Source organism: Enhydra lutris, unplaced genomic scaffold (assembly GCF_002288905.1).
Source record: "Enhydra lutris kenyoni isolate GAN:26980312 unplaced genomic scaffold, ASM228890v2 scaffoldscaffold74, whole genome shotgun sequence".
NCBI lineage: Eukaryota > Metazoa > Chordata > Mammalia > Carnivora > Mustelidae > Enhydra > Enhydra lutris.
In genome coordinates, this window is record NW_019154158.1 from 1,173,090 (window position 1) to 1,197,279 (window position 24,190).

Sequence of the window (24,190 nt, forward strand, 5' to 3'; positions counted from 1 at the left end):
AGAGGCTAGGAAGGCATGACACCAGATAATCCAGAGTTGTCTAAGTGGAAGTGAGTTAAGGGAACATCTATTGTACTTACTATTATTTCAGTACTGAAGATGCTAAGTGCAGTCCTTCAGTTGACTCTGTCTCCTACTGAACTGTGGACCCCTTCAGGAGGGGTGCCCCATCTTGTCCATAGCTCTATTTCTTGAGCCTGTTACAGGGTCTGGCACTTAATAGGTGTTTACCTGTTTTAGACTGAATGAAGAAAGGAAATAGAATGTTTGTGCTCTTTCATTCAGTAATATTTCACTCCTGTAAATCTGTCTTAGGAAAAATTCAGACCTCTGGCAGAGATCTATTAGGAGAAATTCAGACCTGTGGCAGAGATCTGTGTTTAAAAATGTTTATTGAAAGTTTTTTTGACAGTTTAAAAATAGCTATAGGCTTACTCACTGAAGCACTGTTTATAAAAGATGGAAAATATCCTAAATATGCAATGGTATAAACATAAATTAATTGTGGTAGCATCTGGTAAAATATTATACCATCATTGAAAATAATTTGTTTTTTAATTTACTAAAGTCTTTTTTTCAAAGAACATGGAAAATGATCATATGTATATATTTTAAATTACAGTGAAAACTGTATATAACATTATTCTAATTCTGACAAACAGTTTTTAAATCTGTATAGATCAAAGCCTAGAATGAAAAACATTACTGTTAACAGTGGCTTGTCTAGATTGTGTGTAATTTTAATTTTCTTTTTGAGACCTGTTCACAGGTTTTATGTATTACTTTATAGTCAGAAGAAGAAAGTCGTTTGGGGGTAGAATTGATTTTTTTTCCTCAGGCAAAGGGAGGAAATGGATTAGCATTTAGTTAGAAATGCAGAAAACAGTCAAAACAGTGCAGCTGAGACAACAAAAGCAATTATGGAGGATCACAGTCACAGAGAAAGAAAAATTAACAAAGTGACAGGAAAAAAAAAAGATTGTGTTCCAAAAATTAAGTTTGGAGTGACTAGAACCATGACAGAAATAAATTACATGATTTGACGTAAGGAATAATTGCTGTGGCTTCAATAAGTTACATAGTATTATTGATTTTATTTATTTATTTATTTATTTATTTTTTTTTTTAAAGATTTTATTTATTTATTTGACAGAGAGAAATCACAAGTAGGCAGAGAGGCAGGCAGAGAGAGAGGAGGAAGCAGGCTCCCTGCTGAGCAGAAAGCCCGATGTGGGGCTCGAACCCAGGACCTGGGATCATGACCTGAGCCGAAGGCAGCGGCTTAACCCACTGAGCCACCCAGGCGCCCAGTATTATTGATTTTATTGAATAGAGAATGATAATAGAGAGAAATGGCTGTCATTTCATCCAGAAAGAACAGTCAAATGATTAAATCAACTGTTGGTACAGTTTTAAAGCTAGATAGTTCTTGCAGTTTTTTCCACTTATGTTTTTAAAATATTTTATTTATTTATTTGATAGAGAGAGAGAGATGACAAGTAGGCAGAGAGAGCAGCAGGGAGGAAGCAGGCTCCCCATCAAGCAGAGCTTGATCCCAGGACCCTGAGATCATGACCTGGGCTGAAGGCAGAGGCTTAACTCACTGAGCCATGCAGGCATCCCTTTCCCACTCATTCTTATCTGCAGGGTTTGTGCATGGTTTGAAGTGATCTAATTAGGACAGTCCCCCATGAGTTGATGTCTTCCCAGGAAGGGACGTGGAAAAACATGTACTGACTTCTTGGCAAAACATTGTACAAATCCCCGTACACTGGGTCAGTACACAACCGTAAAGAGACTTATCACCTGCGGGTGTGCTCTGTTGCAAATGGAGCTGCAGACTGGCCGGAAGGCCCTGTCAGTCTGCCAGATTTCCCTCTGCAGAAGCCAATGTCATTGGGTCAGGCTGAGGTCAATATTGTGAATCAGAGGGTTTATTCATAGCAGAAATAAGAGCTAATGTGCAGTAAGGAATCCAGTAGCATCCCACAGCACCAGACAGCCCGATGCTATTGATCTTACTGATTTCCTGCTCATGTGGCCAAATTCTCATTTCTTTTGAGTAAGAAGAAGCAGCAGATCTCTGGAATATAGACACATGTCCACAGTTGGACCCAGGAGCAAAATGATGAAATAGGGCAAAAGCCATATCTAAGCTATGTTGATTCATGGTGCTTGTGAGACTCAAGTGAGATAATGTGTATGAAAGTATTTAGATCTGTGTTTGGCATGTGAAATAAACAGTGTAAGTGAGAAAAGGGAGCAATAAATTTCAGCGAGAAGGGATTATGGTAAAGGGATATCTCTGGGTCTTGAAGGATAAGCAGAATTTTAACGGCTTCAGTAAGTGCAGCGATTTCCATCCTTGGTGTAGGGACCAACCTTGGCTGTGTAAGAATCACATGGGAAATTTACTAATAATGGAGAATCTCTAGGCTTGACCCTAGATCTTGCAGCAGGGCTATATCATGTGTATTTTAGACCTCTCCCAATTATTCTGATGCACAGCCCAGTTTGAGATCATTGAAGTTGGAGCTGTGGGTGGAGAACAACAGCATAATGAAATCCAAGGAAGTGTGGAGGTTTGTGTGATGTTTGTAATGAGTCACCCCAGTTTATTTGAGTAAGAGAGTTCTGGAACTCTATAGATGAAGACAAATTCAAAAAGGTAGTTTGGGTTATTATATAAAGGATCTTGTGCTATGCCAGAGGGATGTGACTTTACTGGATAGGTGATAGAGATTCACTGAAGATTGAGGAGATATTAAGAGTGATGTTCTTGCCTGAGAATCAGGAATATAAATTTGAACACCTATGGAGGGTAGGTAGGAAGAACCATGCTGCCTTTAAATTCATGGTTATGAAATTAATTAAGACATAGTTGTAATTAATCTCATTGTTGGCTCATAAACATCAACTATGCCCTGGTCCCAATCCCAGAAGATCTGATATAATTGTTCTGGGGTGGAGTGTCGGTGTTGATAGGAAGTAAAGATTCCCCCAAGTGAATCTACTATGCAACCAGGCTGCCATAGTTAATTCACCTGTCTACTAATACAACTATTTCACAATTTCTCTTTCTTTCTGAATGGTCTTCATCTTCTTACCTCTTGATCTTTAGGTGTTGACTTTGTTTTGTTTTGTTTTTTTCTCTCCAGAAAATAAAAAACAATTTTTTCTCTTCTGCTAGAGGAGATGAATATCCAAGGACCAGAGAATCCCTAACTCTCTGCATATAAATACTAGATAAATCCTCTCTTACTAACTCAAGGTCGTCTTTGTTATTTTTTATTTTTCTCCCTTGCATCATCAACTATTTCCTCTCTATTGGATCATTCTTATTAACATAAAAACACATTTATTTCTCCAAATCCCACGTTCAAGTGCTGCTTCATTTATTCGCTCCAAATTAGAGCAAAATTCCTTCAAGGAGTTTGAATGTGCTGGCTCTACCTTTTATCTTTCTGTTTTCTCTTTCAACCACTTCATTCAGGTCTTGGTTCCCATCAGTCTTTTAAATCTGCTCTTGTCAAGGTCACCAAGGATCTTCATGTTGCTAAAACTGATAGTATATTCCCAACACTCACTTTATTGGACATTACAGCAGATATTGACACAGAGCACATGTTCTATTAAGATGTTTCCTTATTTATTTTTCTTGGATACCCTTTCTTTCTTGGTTCTCCTCTAACTTCCCTTGCCATCTTTTCTCCATTTCCTTGAAGAATCCTCCTCATCTTTCTCACTCAGTACTTGGATCTCCTCTTTTGTTTGTCTATACTCCCACAATGTGGTCAGCCTGTCCCGTGGCTCTGAATAGTATTTATATACTCATGACTTCCAAAAAATTTTTTATCTAGCCCCAACTTTCCCCCTTATTTACATAGTTATAGATCCAACTCTTTAAGTGACAGCTCCCATTTATATCTAACATGCATCTCAAACCTAATTTTTCTAATATCATAGTTCGACTTCCCAACTCTTGCCCCAAATCTACTCTTTTCTCAGTCTTCCCCGTCTCCATTCTCCAGTTGCTAAGATTCTTGGAATGATCCTTGACACTTCTCTTTCTCTCACATTCAACTTTCAATTCATCAGCATGTCCTGTTGACATCTTCAAAATATATTCTTATATTCTTAAGTTTTCATTACCTGTATAGCTACCATTTGATTTTCCCAAGGCATTCTTAGTTCATGATGGTTAATAGCATTCCCTTTTCCTCTAAAAGGTGACCTAATTTGGACAATAGTCATCTTAGTTACCACCTTAATCCACATCACTATCATCTCTCTCACGGACTATAGCCATTGACTCTCACTAGTCTCTCTGATTTCATTCTTTTGCCCTATAGTCTGTTCTCCACACAGTGGCTGATATGAGCTTTTTGGAATATAAACCGAGTTACCCCTCAAGCCCTCCTGCACCTTCCATCCATAGGGTAGGCCAGATTATACTACAGAAATACATCCCAGTGATGAGACCCTTGCCCCTGCCAAATATTGTCACTCATATACCATGTCCACTGTATGTCTGGCTGGGGACTGGAATAGTGATCTCTTTTCCCAATAGTTCCTCAGGGACCCAAGCTAACAGAGACTTTACCTTGTAGTTCCACCACCTGGAACTTGTAGCCACCTTAGTGGCTTAGGCAGGTGAAAAGAGAGGCTCAAAGGATCCTGCATGACATTTTTCTTGTCTCAGCTGAAATATAACCTGTTGCTCTCACTCATATTTCATTGGCCACACCTAGTCAAAAGGTCTTGCCCAACTGAGAAGAATATTTTCTGTGACCCAAAAAGGAGAGAGAAGCTGGAGATTCATGAACATATTTAATGTTTCACACATCATCTTACTCAGAATAAAATCTAAAGCCTTTGTGATAGCCAAAAGATCTCATATAGTCTGCTTCCTGGATAACTCTAGTTACATCTTCTGCCACTGTCCTACTTCCTCACTCTACTCCAGCTATTCCTGCCTTCTTGTTATTTTTGAACACTCTGGTCATAGACCTCTTCCTGGAATGATCTCTCAATATGAATAAGACTGGATTCCTCATTTTATGTAGGTCTGTGATTAAATACATCCTATTAAAAATGTCTTCCATTACCACTCTATATAAAAATAGTACCTCTCTGTCCTTTCAACCTGCTTTATATTTCTTCATATCACTTGTTTCTGCTTGGACTATTATGTTATTGTATGCCAATTTATTTTCTATTTTTACTAGAACTTATGTGTCATCAGAGGAAGGATATTATCTGTTTGGTGTTCAGCTATATATGTTCAGTTTTAGAACAGTGTCTGACATACCTTCTAGGTACACAATAAATATTTATTGAATGATTAATGAATAAATGAAGTGATAACTTAAGCCCTAGTAGTGGATGAGCTAATCAAGAGGACATAGTAGGGAAGAGGACTAAAGAAATAACCTCTAAGACTGCCTTCTTTCAAGAGTTTGTTAGAGGAAATGAACCACGAAAAAGATGAGGTAGGGAATCAGAATGCAGTATTTCACTTTCTCTTCAATGAGGTGGCCGAGGGGTTTGGTGGTGGCAGCCTTGCGAATTCATGCCAACAGACACAGAGATGCAGATTTTTGTGAAGACCCTGATGGGTAAGACCATCACCCTCTAGGTCGAGCCCACTGATAATGTCAAAGTCAAAATCCAAGACAAGGAAGGCATCCCACCTGACCTGCAGCGTCTGATTTTTGTGGGCAAACAGCTGGAAGATGGCCACACTCTGTCAGACTACAATATCCAGGAAGAGTCTACCCTGTACTTGGTGTCTTGGCTCTGGGGTGGCATCATTGAGCCTTCCCTCCATGTGCTGGCCCAGAAATACAACTGTGACAAGATGATCTCCTGCAAGTGTTGTGCTCGCCTACACCCCCACACTGTCAACTGCCCCAAGAAGTGCTGCCACACCAACAACCTGTGCCCCAAAAAGAAGGTTAAATAAGGCTCCTCCACTGCCTCTTCTGCAGGGTGGCCTCCTGCCCAAGCCCCAGGGGTCTGGGTCCTCAATAAAATTTCCCCTTCATTGACTGGAAAAAAAAAAAAAAAGAATGCAATATGTTAGGAATGTGAAGGTAGGATGGAGGTTTAAAGACTGGTGCTTGCAAGATTTAAGGATATGAAAAATGTGCAGAAGACATCAGGTTCAGTAAATAATAAAGCTATGTATGTTCTGGTTATCTGTTGCTGCATAATCAGCCATCTCAAACTTAGTGGCAAAAAGATAATTTCCATATGCTCATGGATTCTTTGGATTAGGAATTTGGACATGGCACAATGGGGCTTATTTGGGTTTTGGGTTGGGAACACTCCATTGACTTCAAGTGACTTAGGGACTGGGGCTGGAATCATCTGGAGGCTTTGTTCACTTATCTGGTGCCTGGTCTGGCATAGCTTGGAGATGGGACTTGGCTGGGACTATTGACCAGGGCACCTACAGGCTAATCCAGGTTGGTGCTGGGGTTGTCTCTGAGAGGAAGTGTCCAGAGTGGGAACATCTAGTAGGTGAGCTTTCCAAGAGAAGCAGATATAAATTGCATAGCCTTTCTGATCCAGCTTGGGAAATCACACAGTGTCATTGTGTTGTTGCATGGTGTTGGGTACAAGCAATTAACTATGACCAGTGCAGATGAGGGAGGATAATTAGACTCAAAAGTTGGGGGTAGGGTAAGTGATTACATCTCTTTATTGGCAAGTGGCAAGACCACAGTGCAAAAGGGCATGTGGGAAGGTAAATTTCATGACTACCATCTTTGAAAATACAATTTGCCACAAGTGACAACTTTTGATAAAACTATTTATATAGATTTCTCTAAGTTTGGTGCTAAAAGAAAGAGAAGAGATGGACTGGATTAGACTTACCTGGAATATTTCAAACTTCTTATTTTCAAATAATAATAATGATAATAATAATAGTAATAATAATAACCCAAAGAGTTGAACCAAAGAGATTAAGTGACCTGAGCAAGGGCACACAATTTGGAGGAAAACCAGTTGCCGGCAAACACCACTCAGAAGCCCCCTTGCTTTCTGATTTCCTATTCCATTGCAATAGTCTGGAATTCTGTGGGATGGTGTGATCCAGAATCTGCTCTGGTCAGGGTAAATGTGGATTCAGGGCCTTCCATCTCTGCTTCAACCACAGCAGCTCTGAGTTGATCAGTTTTATACTGGGGTCCCATTTGGGATTATATTTTGCTGCTAAAAAAATTGAAAACAACAAAGTAGATGTTCTCAAAATTCCCTTCATTTCCAAATTTCTATGTTCCTATTTTTCTATACGGCTCATAAACTGACATTGACAGCAATTCCAAACATTGAGGACAGGCCAGGGGAAGAAGAAAGTGAAAAGTACCAATTGTTGCAGATCTGTACAGACCAAGCACTGAGTTAGGGTCTTTACAGATGGGATCCATTCAAATCCTTTCACTCCTGCAAAGTACATGTTATTATCCAAAGGGTTCAACTAGTTCAGATCTTTTGTCTAGTGTCACTCAATGATTCAAAACTAAATCAGTTCGTCTACAAAGATGGTGTTCTTTTTTTCCTCCTTCTTTGTTCACAAAAGACTTCATTATCTAGTGATGCATACTGAGACCATACAGAAATCTTCATGGTCCACTTCACATGCAGTAGAAGGATCTTAACTTTATAATAAGTGAGTGTCAACTGTTTTATGCAATATAAAACTTTAGATTTATGAACATACCTCAGAATTTAATTCTGTGATTGTGAAATATGACTTTGGCTTTGGCTTCTGTGGGCCAAATACGTTACGTACCCAGTGTACTTCTACTGGACATAAAAACAAGTTTTTATTCAGCTAAACTTTATTTTTACAGCTAAACAAGCATTTTATTCATAGCAATCAGTTGCAATAAATACATGGTTGGATTGTGTTGTTTTGATTTTTTTTTTTAAATTGTGCTTGTGAAAGTTTTTGAACTCTATTTTTGTTAGAACATGAACCGAAGTAGAGTGGAGGAACAAGGTATTTTAGAGTACTACATTTTCCTCTCAGACTTTCTTCTTTTTTGTACATTGTGTTATTTATGTTTGGATGGAAGATGACTGGAAGTAATTACAGTTTTTTTAATGGTATCAGTGTTTATATGCTAAATAATTCTAGAGAGATTAGAATGATGTTATCATCCATACTATTCTACCTTATTACTCAGATGATGATGATGATTATTATCTACATTTCATAAAAACTTTTGGATCAAGAAGATAAGTTCTTTCTAAAATATCTAGCTAATGTATTTTTCCTTGATATTTATTAATCACATGTATTTTCCTGTTTGTTTAACTCTTTGGATTTCTTAAATCATTTTCAACATAAAATTAGCAGCTTTCATTATTCAATATAAATTGTTACAGCATTTTACTCTTAGAAAAATACATTTGCATTAGTGTCTGAAATTATTTTAAATAAGAAACACAAAAGGAGACTTCCTCCAAGTTACATATTCACATAGTAACAGTGGATTGAAATGATTTGTCTTTGATTTATACTAATATTGTGATTAGAAATGGTAATCTACCCATTACATGATCATTGATCACATACAAGTTCAATGAGGCCAGAAATGGCATTGAAGTAGGCTTTTGACTCCTTGGCATTTGCAAGGTCATGTCTCAAGCCAAACTAATGGCAGATTTGGGTATAATACAGATTTGGGTAAGGATGATGCTAAACTTTAGTCTATCCCTATTAAATTCCCATCTCCTTGTAAAAACATTAGGTATCAAACAAACAGCTCAGGAACGAAATGTATCATGAGACCAATTTTTCTTTTAAGTAGAATTAATTAATATCCACAAATATCTTACCGATGTGACAAGACATTTGAGTAAGTTTAATTTGAAATTATAATCGGGAAAAGAAACAAGAACAATATTAATTTATTCAAGAATATATTCATATTCAGAATCACACTGTCCATGTGGAGTCATTAGACAGCTATTCAAAAGTTTACATATTACTCAGAGCTCAGAGGAATCACTATTAATTCTCTTTAATTAAACTTCTGACATTTTTTGTTGAGAGCTACTATTAGTGAGGTCCAAGATTTGATTGAAATCAATTTGATTACTTAAACTTAGTGCATGCGGTTTAAAAAATTTTTTTGGATAACTGTGTTTTTGGTTAATCCATGAAACGGTAGCATGTGATCTGACCGAAAGCAACTTGGTCACACACAAATTAGCCATTATTTGTTGTTGGTCACAACAAATAATTTAGATACTTATTTTTCAAAATTGGTTATTTTGGTAAAGCATTTTTTAATTTTATAATTAGTTACTACTGCTACACATATTACTACTATGTAGAATTACATAAATAAAGTTAGTTACACTGTAAATCCTATCACTTTGGTAGATCTATGTTGTTTTAAAATTTCTAATAGACAATACTTTATTGACATGACTAATGAAATATTAATGTGGCTCATACACATGAATTTATGACTGTGTACTGAGGCAACAATTATTGATTAGGAGAATGGATGTGGAAGACTAAATGCATTTCAGTTATATAATTCATTTTGCAATTCTTGAGTTTCTAGTTAAATGGCAAGTAATGAAACTGGTCATGTTGGTTATCAGAAAATATATTGTGATATTTGTGATATTTGCTATGTTATTAGATGATTGAGTGAAAGCAAAATTTCCTCAATTTACTCCTTTCTATCTGGCTTTTAGGGTGCTCGTGAACCTGAAGAGAATTGATTAAACACTGCTGCAGGGGAATGGGAATATTAGAGGGGTTAGGTGCGGGTTGCTTCAAGTGCCTTCATTGAACTTTTAGATGCCATCTGAACTAGCAAATCAACTTTACTACGTTGTGGCCAAAAGAAGGTAGATATGGACACATTTAACAGAACCAATTAATATTTATCTTAATTCATGTCTTTATTTTGAGAAGTGAAAAGTGGGCAAAACAGACCATCCTGTGAAGTAGCGAGTTTTCCATTATTGGAATTTATCTTAGCAAGACTTGAAGAACTATTTGTTGACATGAAGGAACTTATGCATTATCTAGTGATTAAAAATTCCCCAAAGAGATCAGGAGGGAGACAAACCATAAGAGACTCTTAATCTCACAAAATAAACCGAGGGTTGCTGGGAGATGATTGGAGGTAGGGATAGGTTATTGGCATTGGGGAGGGTATGTGCTATGGTGAGTGCTGTGAAATGTGTAAGTCTGATGATTCACAGACCTGTACGCCTGGGGCAAATAATATATTTTAAATAAAAATAATTTTTAAAAAATTCCCCAAAGAATATAAGCAGAATAGCAGTTATAAAATGTTAATACATTTTGTGTTTAAAATGTTCCCATGTTCCATTGTTAGGGGAAAAAAGCTAAGCATGTTCCTGTATTTCAGGAATGCTCATATTTTTGATATGCTAATATGCTTTGTGAATCTTAAAGAAGGGAATTAAATTTTAAGTGTTTTCCAAACCTTTTTTGACTTTGATGCCTTTTATTCCTATCTCATGAGGCTACTGCCTATCCAATTAAATACATATCAGGAAACACCAGACTGCATGTTACGTAAAGCTCCTTACAGCTCTAAGATTATTTGAATAGAATAGTTGCTTTTTTTTTTCCAATGGAACTGTGAATTTGGAGGGAAAATAAAATGAGCATGATGTCTAAGAACAAATAATGATGGAGAATCTCCTACTTCCTTAGTAATATACATGAGCTTTTTAGAATGAAAAGGATAAACATTCAATGTCATGACAAGATCTAAAATAATGCTGCTTTATACAAGAGGGAAGGCTATTTCATAAAATTCTGAAATGGTATTGGAGATTGGCTGCAAGAATTTATTAAGCTTGAGGATACTTTTGCCTTGTTACTCTAGCCTCCTACCATAACCTCCTTCATCTCTGTGGTCTAAGCTGGCAGAAAAGGGGAAGGAGTGGATAAGCCAGTTTCTTTTGTGGGCACAACTTATAAATTGCACATAATACTTCTCCTGGCATCCCTTTGGTTACAACTGAAACTTATGTCCACCTGCAATGGGCTGGACCTGGTTTATTCTGGGGGGTAATATCCCCAGCTAAGGATTGAGACATTCTCTTACTATAAAAGTAGGAGAACGTGGATATTTGGAGAACAACCTGCAGTCTCTGCTGAATGAGCCATATTTGTCAGTGCTGTTCCTTCTGATAACATAACATTTATTGTTTTTTAAATTAAGAAAATTTTTTTCATCATGATACGTATATTCTTTAATCTCCGTCACCTATCTCACCATCTCCCCACACCCCTCAACTCTGGTTACCATCGGTTTGTTCTTTATAGTTAAGAGTCTCTTTCTTGGTTTCTCTATCTTTGTCCTTTGCTTTTTGTTTTGTTGCTTAAGTTCCACCTATGAGTGAGATCATATAGGATTTGTCTTTCTCTGACTGATTCATTTTACTTAGCATTATACTCTCTAGCTCCATCCGTGTTGTTGCAAATGGCAAGACTTCATTCTTTTTTTATGGCTGAACCATATTCTATTTTATCTCTACACTGCATCTTTTTTATATCCATTCATTTATTGTTGGGCATTTGGGCTGCTTCCATAGTTTGGCTAACATAAATAATGCTGTAATAAACATAGGGGTGCATGTATCCCTTTGAATTAGTGTTTTTGTATTTTTTGGGTAAACACCCAGTAGCACAATTACTGGATTGTAGGGTAGTTCTATTTTTAATTTTTTGAGGAAACTCTGTACTCTTTCCCACAGTAGCTGCACCAGTTTGCATTCCCACCAACAGTGCAAAAAGAGTTCCTTTTTCTCCCCACCCTTGCTGACGCTTGTTATTTCTTGTGTTTTTGATTTTAGTCATTCTGACAGGTGTGTGGTTGTGTCTCATTGTGGTTTTCATTTATATTTCCCTGATGATGAGTGATGTTGAGCATCTTCTCATGTGTCTGTTGGCCATCTTGATTTCATAATATTTGTAAGGAAACATTGCTTCTAGAAATTAAAACTGTATTCCTTTATTGATCTTCTGTTATTCCCTTAAGTATACATCTAAAGTCCAAGACAATCTAGCAAAATGTGAAATATTAATAATAGATCTGAGAGAGAATGTGCAAACACACAAGAGAGGAAATGAATGAATGAAATTATGAATGAATAAGGGGAGCACTGGCTAGCCCACGCATAATGCATCTTGCTGTGAGTCAAAGCTAAGAGTAACATTTTCCATAAAGGGTGAGATTCCCTGGCCACTGGAGAATTCTATGTTCTGCTTCAAAAGGCCACATGTGCTGTCTGACTCGCAGCCATGCAAATATTCACAAATTATTTTCTTTATGATGGTTGTTAATACTTTGTTTTATACATAGCAAAGATTCTAAGCTTAGGACTGTTCCCTAATTTTTTTATAAATTTCAAAACTTTTTGTCATTCACTATTTTTAAGATTGTATGTTTCTTCTAAGTATTTAATGAACAATTACTTTGCCTCTTATTTGACATCCATTTCGTCACTGAACACACAATTTCAAATTTATAAATATATGTACATTTTTATATATATGCACATTATATATTATATATAAATTAATAAGTGGTTATAAGCAACCTTAAAACTATATATACACTAAAATATATAAATAATATATATAAGCTATATATAAAACTATACATGTTTATATACAAACTAATATATATACAAACTCTATATAAACTAATATATGTAAACTAATAAGTAGTTATAAGTACCTTCTCTATATAGAATTGTGCCAAATGCTATGGAATATGTGAAAAAAGTTTAGCACTCAGTTACTGTTAGGTTGTGTGCCACACATACTCTAAAAAGAGAAAACGTAGAAAACAAAATTTCTAAAACAAAATGCAAATTATAGGACTAGTAAGCATGGTGTTTTCTGCTTGTCTGGACCTAACACTCATCATCAAGAAATAACTTGCTTTTCATAACTGAAAACATAGGTGTTATAATCTTACATCTAGCTGTCATTGCTTCAATTCTGGGTGCTGTATTAAGAAATGGAAAGTGTGTCAGAAAATTGCCCAAAGAAGATAGATATAAAATAACTCCATATTTCTCTGAACTTTCACCAATTCTTTTATACTCATCATGGCTATGCATAATTCCATTTTTATAGATGTGTCTGTCTTCTACTACATTCAAAATTAGGACAGAAGTTCTATTTTTTTCCTTTAATTTTCCCTAACAGACAAGAGAGCTGCTGTGTACCAAAGGGCGTGTGTGTCAACAATAACCAAATTATATTTAAGATTTTGCTGATTTTAATTTAATTTAATTAAATTATAATTTAATTTAATATAAATTAAATAATTATTTAAATTATTTTTAAATAATTTAATTTAATAAATTAAATTATTTAAAAATAATTTAAAATTTTGCTGTATTTCAGTGGGTTCTTTCAGATATAATACTTCTCATTTTTTGGAAAATATTCAGACCAGAACTCTCCTTTTGACTTATAGGAAGACATACCCTGAAAAGCATTCAAGTAACTCCAATCTTCTTTTATTTTTTCCATGTTCTTATTCAAGATCCTTGTTGCTTTGCTGCCTTAAAAGTGTCTTATATGTGGCCAGTAAGTGTTCATATTCTCTCTGAACTTGTGTCTTTACTCACTCTACACTCAATACTCAAGTGAGGCTGCATTTTAACAGGCTTCCTCATTGCCAGACCTCCTTGACCTCCTTGTCCTCACCTCTCTTCTCACTCACTTCTCCCTTTAAGTCCATCACGTACCAGATCCACCAGCTCCCTCCACACAAACTTGTACTGCCTCTTATCTCTCCAACGGCTTCCAATGATGCTTCTGTTCCCTTTCACGCAGGTTTGAAACTTCAAAGTCATTTTCAGTTTCTGTCTCTCTATCATCTATCTCATGCAAACAGCTGCCTGTTTCTTGGAGGGTCCAGGTCCACAATGTCCTTCTTTTCTGTTGGGATCTTCTCTTCCATTCCAGCCTGGTTCAAGCCTTCATGATTTATTTTTTATTTTTATTTATTTAATTTTTTAAATATTTTATTTATTTATTTGTCAGAGAGAGAGAGAATAAGAGAGTGAGCACAAGCAGGGAGAACAGCAGGCAGAGGAAGAAGCAGGCTCCCTGCTGAGCAAGGAGCCTGATGTGGGACTCTATCCCAGCACTTTGGGATCATGACCTGAGCCAAAGGCAGATACTTGACGACTGAACCATCCAGGCATCCCTCTTTCATGATTTAATTGATGCTATAGCCTATGCTCTTGCATTTTCCAACAAACCATGATGCCTTTCAAGCCAAAATCACTTATTCTCTGAACATGCCTCTCATTATTACCTCTAAGTACCTTTATACATTGTTTTCTATGGGAAATAGAATGTTTTCTCTCATATATCTGGTTATTGAAATATTACCCATCCATTCATAAGACTTATGGTCATTTAACTGAAGCCAATTTTTTTCCCCACAAAGATGGTATAGATCAGTTCATATAAACAGTTTTGCTTTTCTTTTTTTTTCCATCAGTTTTGCTTTTCTGTAATTATTTTCTGCTGTTTTGAAGCTGTGATCCTTTAAGATATATGCTATTACAAACAATTTAAACTTTTTTATATTGACAACATAGTCTCAAAACTTAGCACAACAACTTATAATTTCTCTTAGGGCACTAGTCATGTCTTATTCATATCTGTATTCCCCAGAGCACCTTTTACAATTTCCGCCAAATAGAAATGCATTCAAGACTCGATAAATGAATGACTGAATGGATTTAAGACTTGTTACTATCAGTATTTTTGGACCCTAAACACAAACAATGGCTGGAGACTTCACTGTTTACTTTGAGAATAAATTTGTCTTTCATTTTCTGAGGTGTGTTTTATTTCGGATTTCTGAGGGAATAAAATGTAATGCATTTTTAAGAAATAAAATAGCTATGACTATTGTTTTTTCTAGAGGAGATGAAATGGGTCACTATGTTTTTTACTTCCTAAGTGTATGGAGCACCCTACACAAAATGCAAGCATGAAGAGACCGAGGTTACCTTCATAGTTTATATTCGTTACCTATTGTACCATGAAAAATTAACACAAAATTAGCAGCTTCAAACAACGCACATTTATTATCTCATGCTTTTTGTGAGTCAGGAGTCCAGTCATGGTATAACTGGGCTCTGTGCTTCAGGGTCTCACTAGGTTGCAGTGCAGAGGTTGGCTGGGTCTCAGTCTCATTAGAGGCTCAACTGGGTAAGAACTTACTTCCTAGCTCACTCAGGTTACTCACAATTCATTTCCTTGCAGCCTAGGGCTGAGGCTACCATCTGCTGCTAGAGACTACTAGCAGTTCTTGCAGCATGAGCTTCTCCTTTATGGCAGCTTGCTTTTTTCACAGCTGGCAAGAGAGACTGTGCAGCTACTTTGCTAACAGGACAGTCTTATGTAACACAGTCATGAAGTGACCTCCCATTACTTCTGCCATCTTCTTCTGGTTATAAGCAAATCACAGGTCTCACCCACCTTCAAAGGGAGAGGAATCTATCAGGTTGGGAACACCAATAGTTGGCTATCTTTGAGGCCAACTTCAAATCTTTCACCACAATAACGGCTTTGGCATGTGGCTCCTGTTTGTTCATGCATAAGTCCTGCTTCGAGTTCTGTTGCCAGTTTCTTCTAAAAACTCTCCCCTACCTCATTTTAAAAAATTTTATGTGTGGATTTACAACAAAAGGATATAAAAATTGAAGGACCCAATTGATTTGGAGGAGAGAGGAAGACAATCTTTATTTGCTGGTAGCTTAAGAACTAGAACTAGTGTAGAGTTCATACTAAGATTCCTGAAAATGGTATGTCAATATAGAATGCTGTGAGCAGGACAGAACCTGTGAGGTTTTCTGATACAACTACTCACTTTACTGACTTGCAAGCAGAAGTACTCAGAGGTTGAGTGGTTTATCTAGGATTGAAGCTGAAAATGTGACCTACCTAGGGACCCTGAGCTCTTAGATAGCAAAGTTAATGAGCACCTGCACTGAAATTAATTCAGTTAAATATAGTTTATGGAGATTGGCTTTGACCCAAAGAAACAGATTTTGGAACATTTTTCATAAACATTTTTTAAAATGGTGTAAAAAGTAAAAATTATACACATACTATGCTTATTTTGGTACACAAAGAATAAAATTAAAAGACTCTTTGACACCAATTTTAAATAATATTTTATGCATATGCTGTTAGCTTATTTATAGAGCAAAAAAATAACTACCATGTTATTTCCTAAAAATTAGCTATAATGCTATAGAGAAATATATAGAATGAATGGTCAAAATTATCAATCACAAACCCATGAAATACCTGGATCTTGATTATACTCCTGGTTCTTCTTCTGATCCTGGGTAGGCTCTACTCCTTAGAGAATGTGTTTGTGATTCCCACGATGTGAATCACCAGCTCATTTACTTTATTACATATTCATACAGCTTAGGATATACTACGTCCTAGACATTATGCTGGCCCTAGGAATACAAAGGTCAAGACAGTCCTTTTGAGTATTTCATAGTCTAGTGGGGAAGAAGGAAGCGTAAACAAAATTATTATACAGTATGCTCAAAGTGTGGTATTATGAACTAAACCTGGTGCAAATCCATAGGCAAATCTTCTGTGTCTGAAGAATTAGAGACCTTTAGAGAAGTGACATTTAACATCAGGAAGGTGCATGGTGAACAAGTATTTTGTCCTCCCTACTGGTTTCTTAGTTTTCTATCCGTTTTACTTTAACTGCATTTTGCCTCTTTACAGTTGCATATTTATCCTGATTTAGAATATGTAGGTGGCACTAAAGTTGTAATAGATTAGAGTTGGAGGGCAGGGAGGAAAGCACCATTTCATTACCCTTACACCTTGATATTGCTTCCAACTTAATACTATCACCTCACAGCAAATGGGTATATACACGGATGTGCCTAATAAAGAGATGATTTATTTCAGATTTATGGTGTTCAAGTTATGAGATTTAGAAGTGAGAGAACCATTTCTTGATATCTTGAATTCATGTTCTTCTCATCATCAGTGAAGAAAAAGATGCACATTTTTACGCATGGCAGAGTCACAGACTAAATTAGTGCAAATGACTCCCTAAGAATGAATGAGAAATTAAATTTCCAAAATACACTCAAAAGAGAGGTTATTCATAAAAATCTATAAAATTTCTTGTATTTGTGACTTTATAACTGATTTCAAGTATAAAATTGTAGCTAACTTTTAAATTAATTCATTTAATCACATATAACTGTGATTATCTGTAAAATGGGGCTAACAATTCTGATTTACCTGTAGGTGGATTGTGAAACTCAAAGAAGATCATGGCTGGAAAAATTCCCTATAGATTAAAAGCTCATTCAAAATTTAGAAATATGAATTCAGAATTTTCATTTCTTAAGTTTTAAGAACAAGTTTTGAAGCATGGCAGAAAATGAGTTAATTAAAAAAAAATTTCTCCAAATTTAAATCCCATAAAGTCAGTTATACATTGTTATAATTAACATTCTCTTGGAGAGGTGCTGGTGGAATTTTAAGGATGGAGGATAAATATGTTCTTATTAGAGTTCTTACTTGCAAATTTATGTTAATATGAGTCACAGTCCAAATGACACACAGTTTCCTAGAACAGCTCTGAAATAACACTTGTTTCTAAGGGTCTCTCTTTCCCTGTCTCTACTCCCTCCCTCCCTGTCTTCCTTCTTCCTTTTTCTTCTTCCCTTTCTTTCTTGGAATCCACTTTATTAAGAGATAACCCTCAGTAGGCTATCTCAACGTAAAAACTCCAATTTCAGTTCTGAAGTGGTACTCTTATTTAACTGCAGATGTATTTTGATTTTCTTTTTATTTCATAACTACATCCTAAATTGGATATTAAAAAGAACCAATAAAAACAGATTCCACCTAATAAAAATTTGAGAATCTTCTAGCCTTTCACTTATAGTAGAAATACTTAATCATTAATATGACTATGTTTACATTTTACCTTTTAGTTAAAGAAAGTAAGGTAAGAGATATGTTCATCTGACATATAGCAATTAGTTCAAATTGCAATGAGATGTTTTAGTGAGCACATTTAATTGTTGTATGATATGTGTGTGTGTGTGTGTGTGTGTGTGTATGTGTGTGTGTGTGTGTAAAGCTCTATCAAATAGGTAGTAATTCTTGAGGGAAAAAAGAAACTAATCATTGAATGAATGCCTAATGTGTGCACGCAATAAGAAAAGCTGTCTCTTCCACCAACAAATTAGCAAAGATACATCTTCCCAAGGTTTAGTATCTAGATATACCCAGTGATTGCATAATATTTCTAAACAAAGAACAAGAGTTTCCATATATGCATATATCCCCATATATATATACTCCCTCATAGAATGTTAATGTTAGAATTACAAGTCACGTAGTCTCAGTCCTTCATGTTGTATATGAGATCCAGAGAGGCCAATGAGTTTCTATTCTTGCTAGAGAAAAAACCTTGGATTAAAATCCATCTCCTTTCCCAAGTAGAATTCTTTTAACTGTATTTTCATATTCATTTATTCACAGGGTCACCAAATAATCAGTGAATACCTTATTTAGTGGGATAGAAAAGGAGGTATAATAAAGCTTGATATTTCTTCTTCCTTGTCTCCCTCCTTCCAACTTCTCTTCATCTCTTTGTATTATTCTAACTGACATTATTCTGGATATTGGGAGTTCCTAAGACTCACAGTTAGGCAGAGTTCAAGAAAGCCAAGTAGGTAGGTAGGTAGGTAGGTAGCTAGGTAGATAGAATATTATTATTCTTACATTACTTATATTAGTGCTTATTTATATTAGTGCTTATTAGAGTTTAGTTAAAATCAATGAGGGAATAAATGTGGATGTTATAGGCAACAAAAGCTTGTTTCCCATATTATTTTGATATATTGAAACAGATGTAAGGTGAGAACACAATATGGTATTATCTGTTGCAGTCTAGTTATTTCTACTATCCATCCCCATGCAACTGTTTTATAAATTTTTCATATTAAAGTAAATTACATAGATGCTCTATCATGATGTCATTACTGATCCACAGAGTAATGTTGACCTTGACACTATGAAGGACGTTAGCAACTATTGTAGTAGGAAAAACTAATACAAATGCACTTTTCTTTAAAAATTCAACAAGGAGGGGCACCTGGGTGGCTCAGTGGGTTAAGCCTCTGCCTTCGGCTCAGGTCATGATCTCAGGGTCCCGGGATCGAGCCCCGCATCGGGCTCTCTTCTCGGCGGGGAGCCTGCTTCCCCCCCTCTCTCTGCCTGCTGCTCTGCTTACTTGTGATCTCTCTCTCTGTCAAATAAATAAATAAAATCTTAAAAAAAAAAATTCAACAAGGATCAATAAGACTTGTACAAACTTTTTTCCCCATGTTTTCAAAGTAGGGTTGAGTGGCTCTTTTCAAGATCAACTAAACTTTTAACAAAACTTGGAGACCCCGTGAAATTTTACCATTATCCCGCAAATTTGTCCATGGATTTTTGAAAAGAAAAATGTACAATGATTTTGAATCTTAGAACTTTTGGGGAGAAAGTTTTTCTATCCCAGATGTTGCTGCATTTATGAAATTTAATAAAAGGTTTCATGGAAATGTGCAGTGAAAAATGCCTTCCGGGACATTTGTCAGATTCTCTGTATCGATTCATGAAATGGAAACCAGAAGCTGTTCTGAGCTTTCGTCATTACGTAATAGACAGTGAACATATGTTTTTGACAAGTGAATAGTTAGCAAATTAGGCATCTGGATGGAGTGGAATTTTGGATTCTAAATTGCATAATTCGCCCCTGAACATCTGCCAGAGGAAAAAGAGCAAAGAAAACATAGAATCTGAGGAAAGATATAAGCTGGTAGACAGGGAATGATAATGCAGTACCTAGCAAGTTTTTGAGTTCAGATCCCTAGTATGTTTTCCACAGCTATGCTATTTCTGTAATTATCCAAAGGGATTTGGATTTGCAGAAGAGGTGTTCTAAGGGTATGGAATTATGAGAAGAAATCTGATTATTTCTACATTTTATTGTTGGAAAAATTTAACAAGTGTTAGAAATCCAATGTGTACTCCGGACTCCATGGTACTGGATAGGTTAATATGAATTAAAAATTTATTCTTTGAAGTAATATGCTCAGGTAATCACTTTTTTTTTTTTTTTAGAATTTTTCTAGTTCATTTAAAAGTTTTAGTTTTGGGGGAAAAAGCAATGTTAGGTTTAAGAACATTTAACTGTAAATGTATTAATACTCTCCTCCCCATTTCTCTCTTTCATTCAAAACTATGATTTCTTAGCGATCTCTGCAAAACTACTCCTTGCTGCTGCTTTATTTATTACTAGAATAAGTAAATATAAACATCCATATGGGTCATATAAGTAAATATAAACATCTGACCCATATGGGTCAGATACGCTGAACTCCTTCACAACACAATATGTTAGAGATTGTAATTAGTGATTATTGTTGGATGAGGACTAGGTTAGAAAGAGGTGATTGGGTTTAGAGGTAATGTACCATAGTGGAAGAAGCAAAGGTTTGAATCCCATCCCAGTCTTCTTACAAAACACGTAAATTAAAAACAAGTTACAGTCTCCTTTCATTGGTTGAAGTGAGTATGATACCATTCATTATTGGAGTTAAATGAGATACTGCTTATGGAGCATTTCAATAAAGCAAAAGTTAGCACTTGGCAACATTATGGTTTCTTTCCCACTCAATTTTTCTTGCTATATAGCTATGTTGAATAGCATCTTTGGATAGTAGGGCTAGAAAACAACTTGTTGATCCCTTAGTTCAAAGATGACCATGGGCTCCTTGGAGTCTTCTGGTTTGGAAGTTACTTAGGGGCACCATAACAAAGGGGAATGATACACCAAGGGGACAGGGCCCTGGAATCCCATTCCAACCTGTATCAGGTGGTGCTCTATTTGACCGATTTTTGTTTTTTTTTAAATATACATATACCTAGGTATACAATAGCACTTAAAAAACCTCACTATTTGGGGCGCCTGGGTGGCTCAGTGGATTAAGCCTCTGCCTTCAGCTCAGGTCATCATCTCAGGGTCCTGGGATCGAGCCCCACATCGGGCTCTCTGCTCAGCCGGGAGCCTGCTTCCCCCTCTCTCTCTGCCTGCCTCTCTGCCTACTTGTGATCTCTCTATCAAATAAAATAAAATCTTAAAAAAAAAACAAACCTCACTATTTAATATAAGTGTGAAATCCAGTATAGTTTAGTCCACTTCACCCCAATTTTACTGATGAGAAGGACCAGGGATGTTATATTACTTATCCAAATTGAATATGTTGGCATATGTTGTCTGTGTTGGCACATGACCTATTAAACGTAAGAAAAGAACATGAGCACTGAAATGTACAATTTTTATGTACTTGGAATGGGCTTAGGCAGATTCTGTTTGGTAAAGAAAAAGAGAGATGTGACAATATAGAACAGAGAGAATGAGTTGAAGATTTAATGACAGGTAAGAAGGATAGAGAAAGTTGGTGCTTCAGAAAAAAATGATCAGAGTCAGTTGGCTGAAAGTCCCAGTGGATAAAGATGTGGATTCCACTTTTGTGAGGATGGCAGGCATCCTGCTGCTGACTCAGGAGGAGGAATGATGTAGCTGATGTTGGGCACTTGGGAGAGCCTGTTTTGGCTACTGGGAAGTCTTGGGTGTTGCTGAAGAATGATGGAAGCAAGAAGTGAAGGTAACTGAAGAGCAGAGGCTCCCTAGAGCCGTCATTGTGATTTAAAGTTTCTGAGAATGAAGTTTAGAGCACTGGGAGGAAAAAATGCCTAGAGGAAGATAGAGGTTGGTTCAGTAGACCACAGAATTGTGTCAATATGTCATTTAGAGGTAGCTCGTTTATGTTTATTTTAGCCATTTTTATATATCACTGTTATTGCTTTCTGCTAAAATTCACTCATTGTGGCCTTTTTATGGCTGCTCTGTGCTGCACTAATCTGCGTCAGAACCGGAAAGAGCCAAGGAACCGGTCTTTAAAGACCCAGGGCATACCTACTTGCCACTTACCACACAAAAAAGCCATCTTTAAAGCACTAACTTTAAGATGACCTTTTGAGTAGGAAAAAATTTTTAAAACTCTGTCTTGGGGGGGAAAATTGTGTCTAGGAATTGATTGTGTATGTTTAAGATCTCTAGTAAATCAAAACCACATAAGATAGATTCATCATACAGTCTCCATCTCTAGGGCATTTTTTTTGGCACTTTGGGTTCTTAATGGTGTTATCCTAATGATTATGCTAATAGGAATTATTTTTACTATGATAATAATTACTGTTTTCACTTGGTGACTGACTTGGTCCTGGTAAGGCAGGTAAGGCAGGAAGATAGGTTTACTGCTATTTACGGACTAGAAACTTAAGCCTCAGAAGTTAAATTACTTGTCAAGGTCCCAAGTCCTCTTCCGTGCAAGGTCAGGTTTGAGAATCTTGTCTTCTTAATACAAGCCCACTCTCATTCACTTTATCAGGCTGTCTTCATGTAACACACACTGTAGCAGGGGCACATGATGCTGCTTGATGTCTTGCCTTTTGGATCCCTGTGTTTCCGTAGTCTCTTCACATAGACTGTGAGCTACTGGAAACGGCAACAAAGTCTTTTTCTTTCTTTTGGTCTCCCAGACCTTGTAGACAGTAAATACTTATTATTTGCTAATAATTTTTCAAAGCTATACATAATATGTATCAAAATAATAGCTACTTTGGTGCCAGACTGCATACAAAAAAAGAAAAGGTGATATGTATGTTCTCCAAGTGCTCAGTCACATGGAAGAAGACAATAAGTATGTCTGCTTACTGTCATTCAAGTCTCAGGTTAAATGCTTTCTCAGTGAAGAAGTCACTGGTTTTCTAAGGATACTCTGCTCTTCCATATGCTAATGTATTTTACCAATTCCTGAGAATAACCTTTTCCAACTGCTTAACTTAATAGGGTCTTGAGACCTCCACCATCTTGCTTTATTTTCATTATAACACTTATTTATCCTTATATAATTATTTATTCAGGTGGCTTATTTATTATATGGCTCATTTTACTGAAATAAAAGCTTCATGAGAGTAGGGACAATGTTGTTCACTACTGTATGTCCTGATCTTAGACAAGCAGTTGCTTAATAAATATTTAGTGCTTGAAGGAGTAATTTTAGCAAGCCTCATAGCTTTAAATACCACCTAAATAGTGATGAATTCCAAATTCTAAGTAAAGTTATTTATTTTTATTTTTTTAAGTACGCCTCATGCACCACATGGAGCCCAACGCAGGGCTTGAACTCACAACCCTGAGATCAATGCCTGAACTGAAATCAAGAGTCAGTGGCTTAACTGACTGAGCCACCCTGGTGCCCCTAAGTAAAATTTAAATCTCCACTCCTTACTTCTGCACTGAGCCCCAAATGAATATATCCAATTGCCTACTTCTTATCCTCTCTTGAGTATCTAATAGGCATCAGAAACTTAGCACTTGCAAAATGAAACAGCATTTCCTCCTCCACTCAACCTGTTTCCTCTACAATTTTCCCAACTTAACTCATATCCTCATTATCTAGCTACTTGTATGAGTCAAATCTCATAGATCTAATCCAATGCCTGTTCTATCAGATCTGCCTAGAAAAAAAAAAAAATCAGGCCTTATCTACTTCTCTACTATTTCTGCCACTACCACTCTACTCTAGGACACTGTCATCTCCCACAATAATTACTTACTGCAAAAGTCTTATGTATTATTTTTCTTATTATTGCTCTAACATATAACCAAACATTCGTGACTTGCAACAACACAAATTGATATTTTAATTCTGGAGGTCAGAAGTCTAAAATGGGTCTTGCTGGGCTAAAGTCAGGGTGTTGGCAGAGCTTTGTTCCTTCAGGAGGATCTAGGGGAAAGTCCATTTCCTTGCATTTCCTAGCTTCTGGAAGCCATCCGCATTCCTTGGCTGGTCGTCCCATTCTGTATCTTTAAAGCCCAGCTGTATAGCATCTTCCAGTCTCCTTTCATGTATTTCCATGATCATTGCCTTTTCTGATGCTGACTCCTTATCTCCCTCTTCACAGGACCCTTGTGATTACATCAAGTCAACCTAGATAATCCAGGATAATAGTTCC

At 36.4% G+C, this 24,190-nt stretch overlaps 1 protein-coding gene and 1 pseudogene across 1 annotated transcript in view; both read left to right on the forward strand.

The window, feature by feature from the left end:
- Positions 1-24,190, forward strand: part of LOC111160217 (family with sequence similarity 19 member A2, C-C motif chemokine like) — a 477,542-nt gene that overhangs the window by 347,669 nt on the left and 105,683 nt on the right. The window lies entirely within an intron of this gene.
- LOC111160218 lies at positions 5,591-5,965 on the forward strand (annotated as a pseudogene).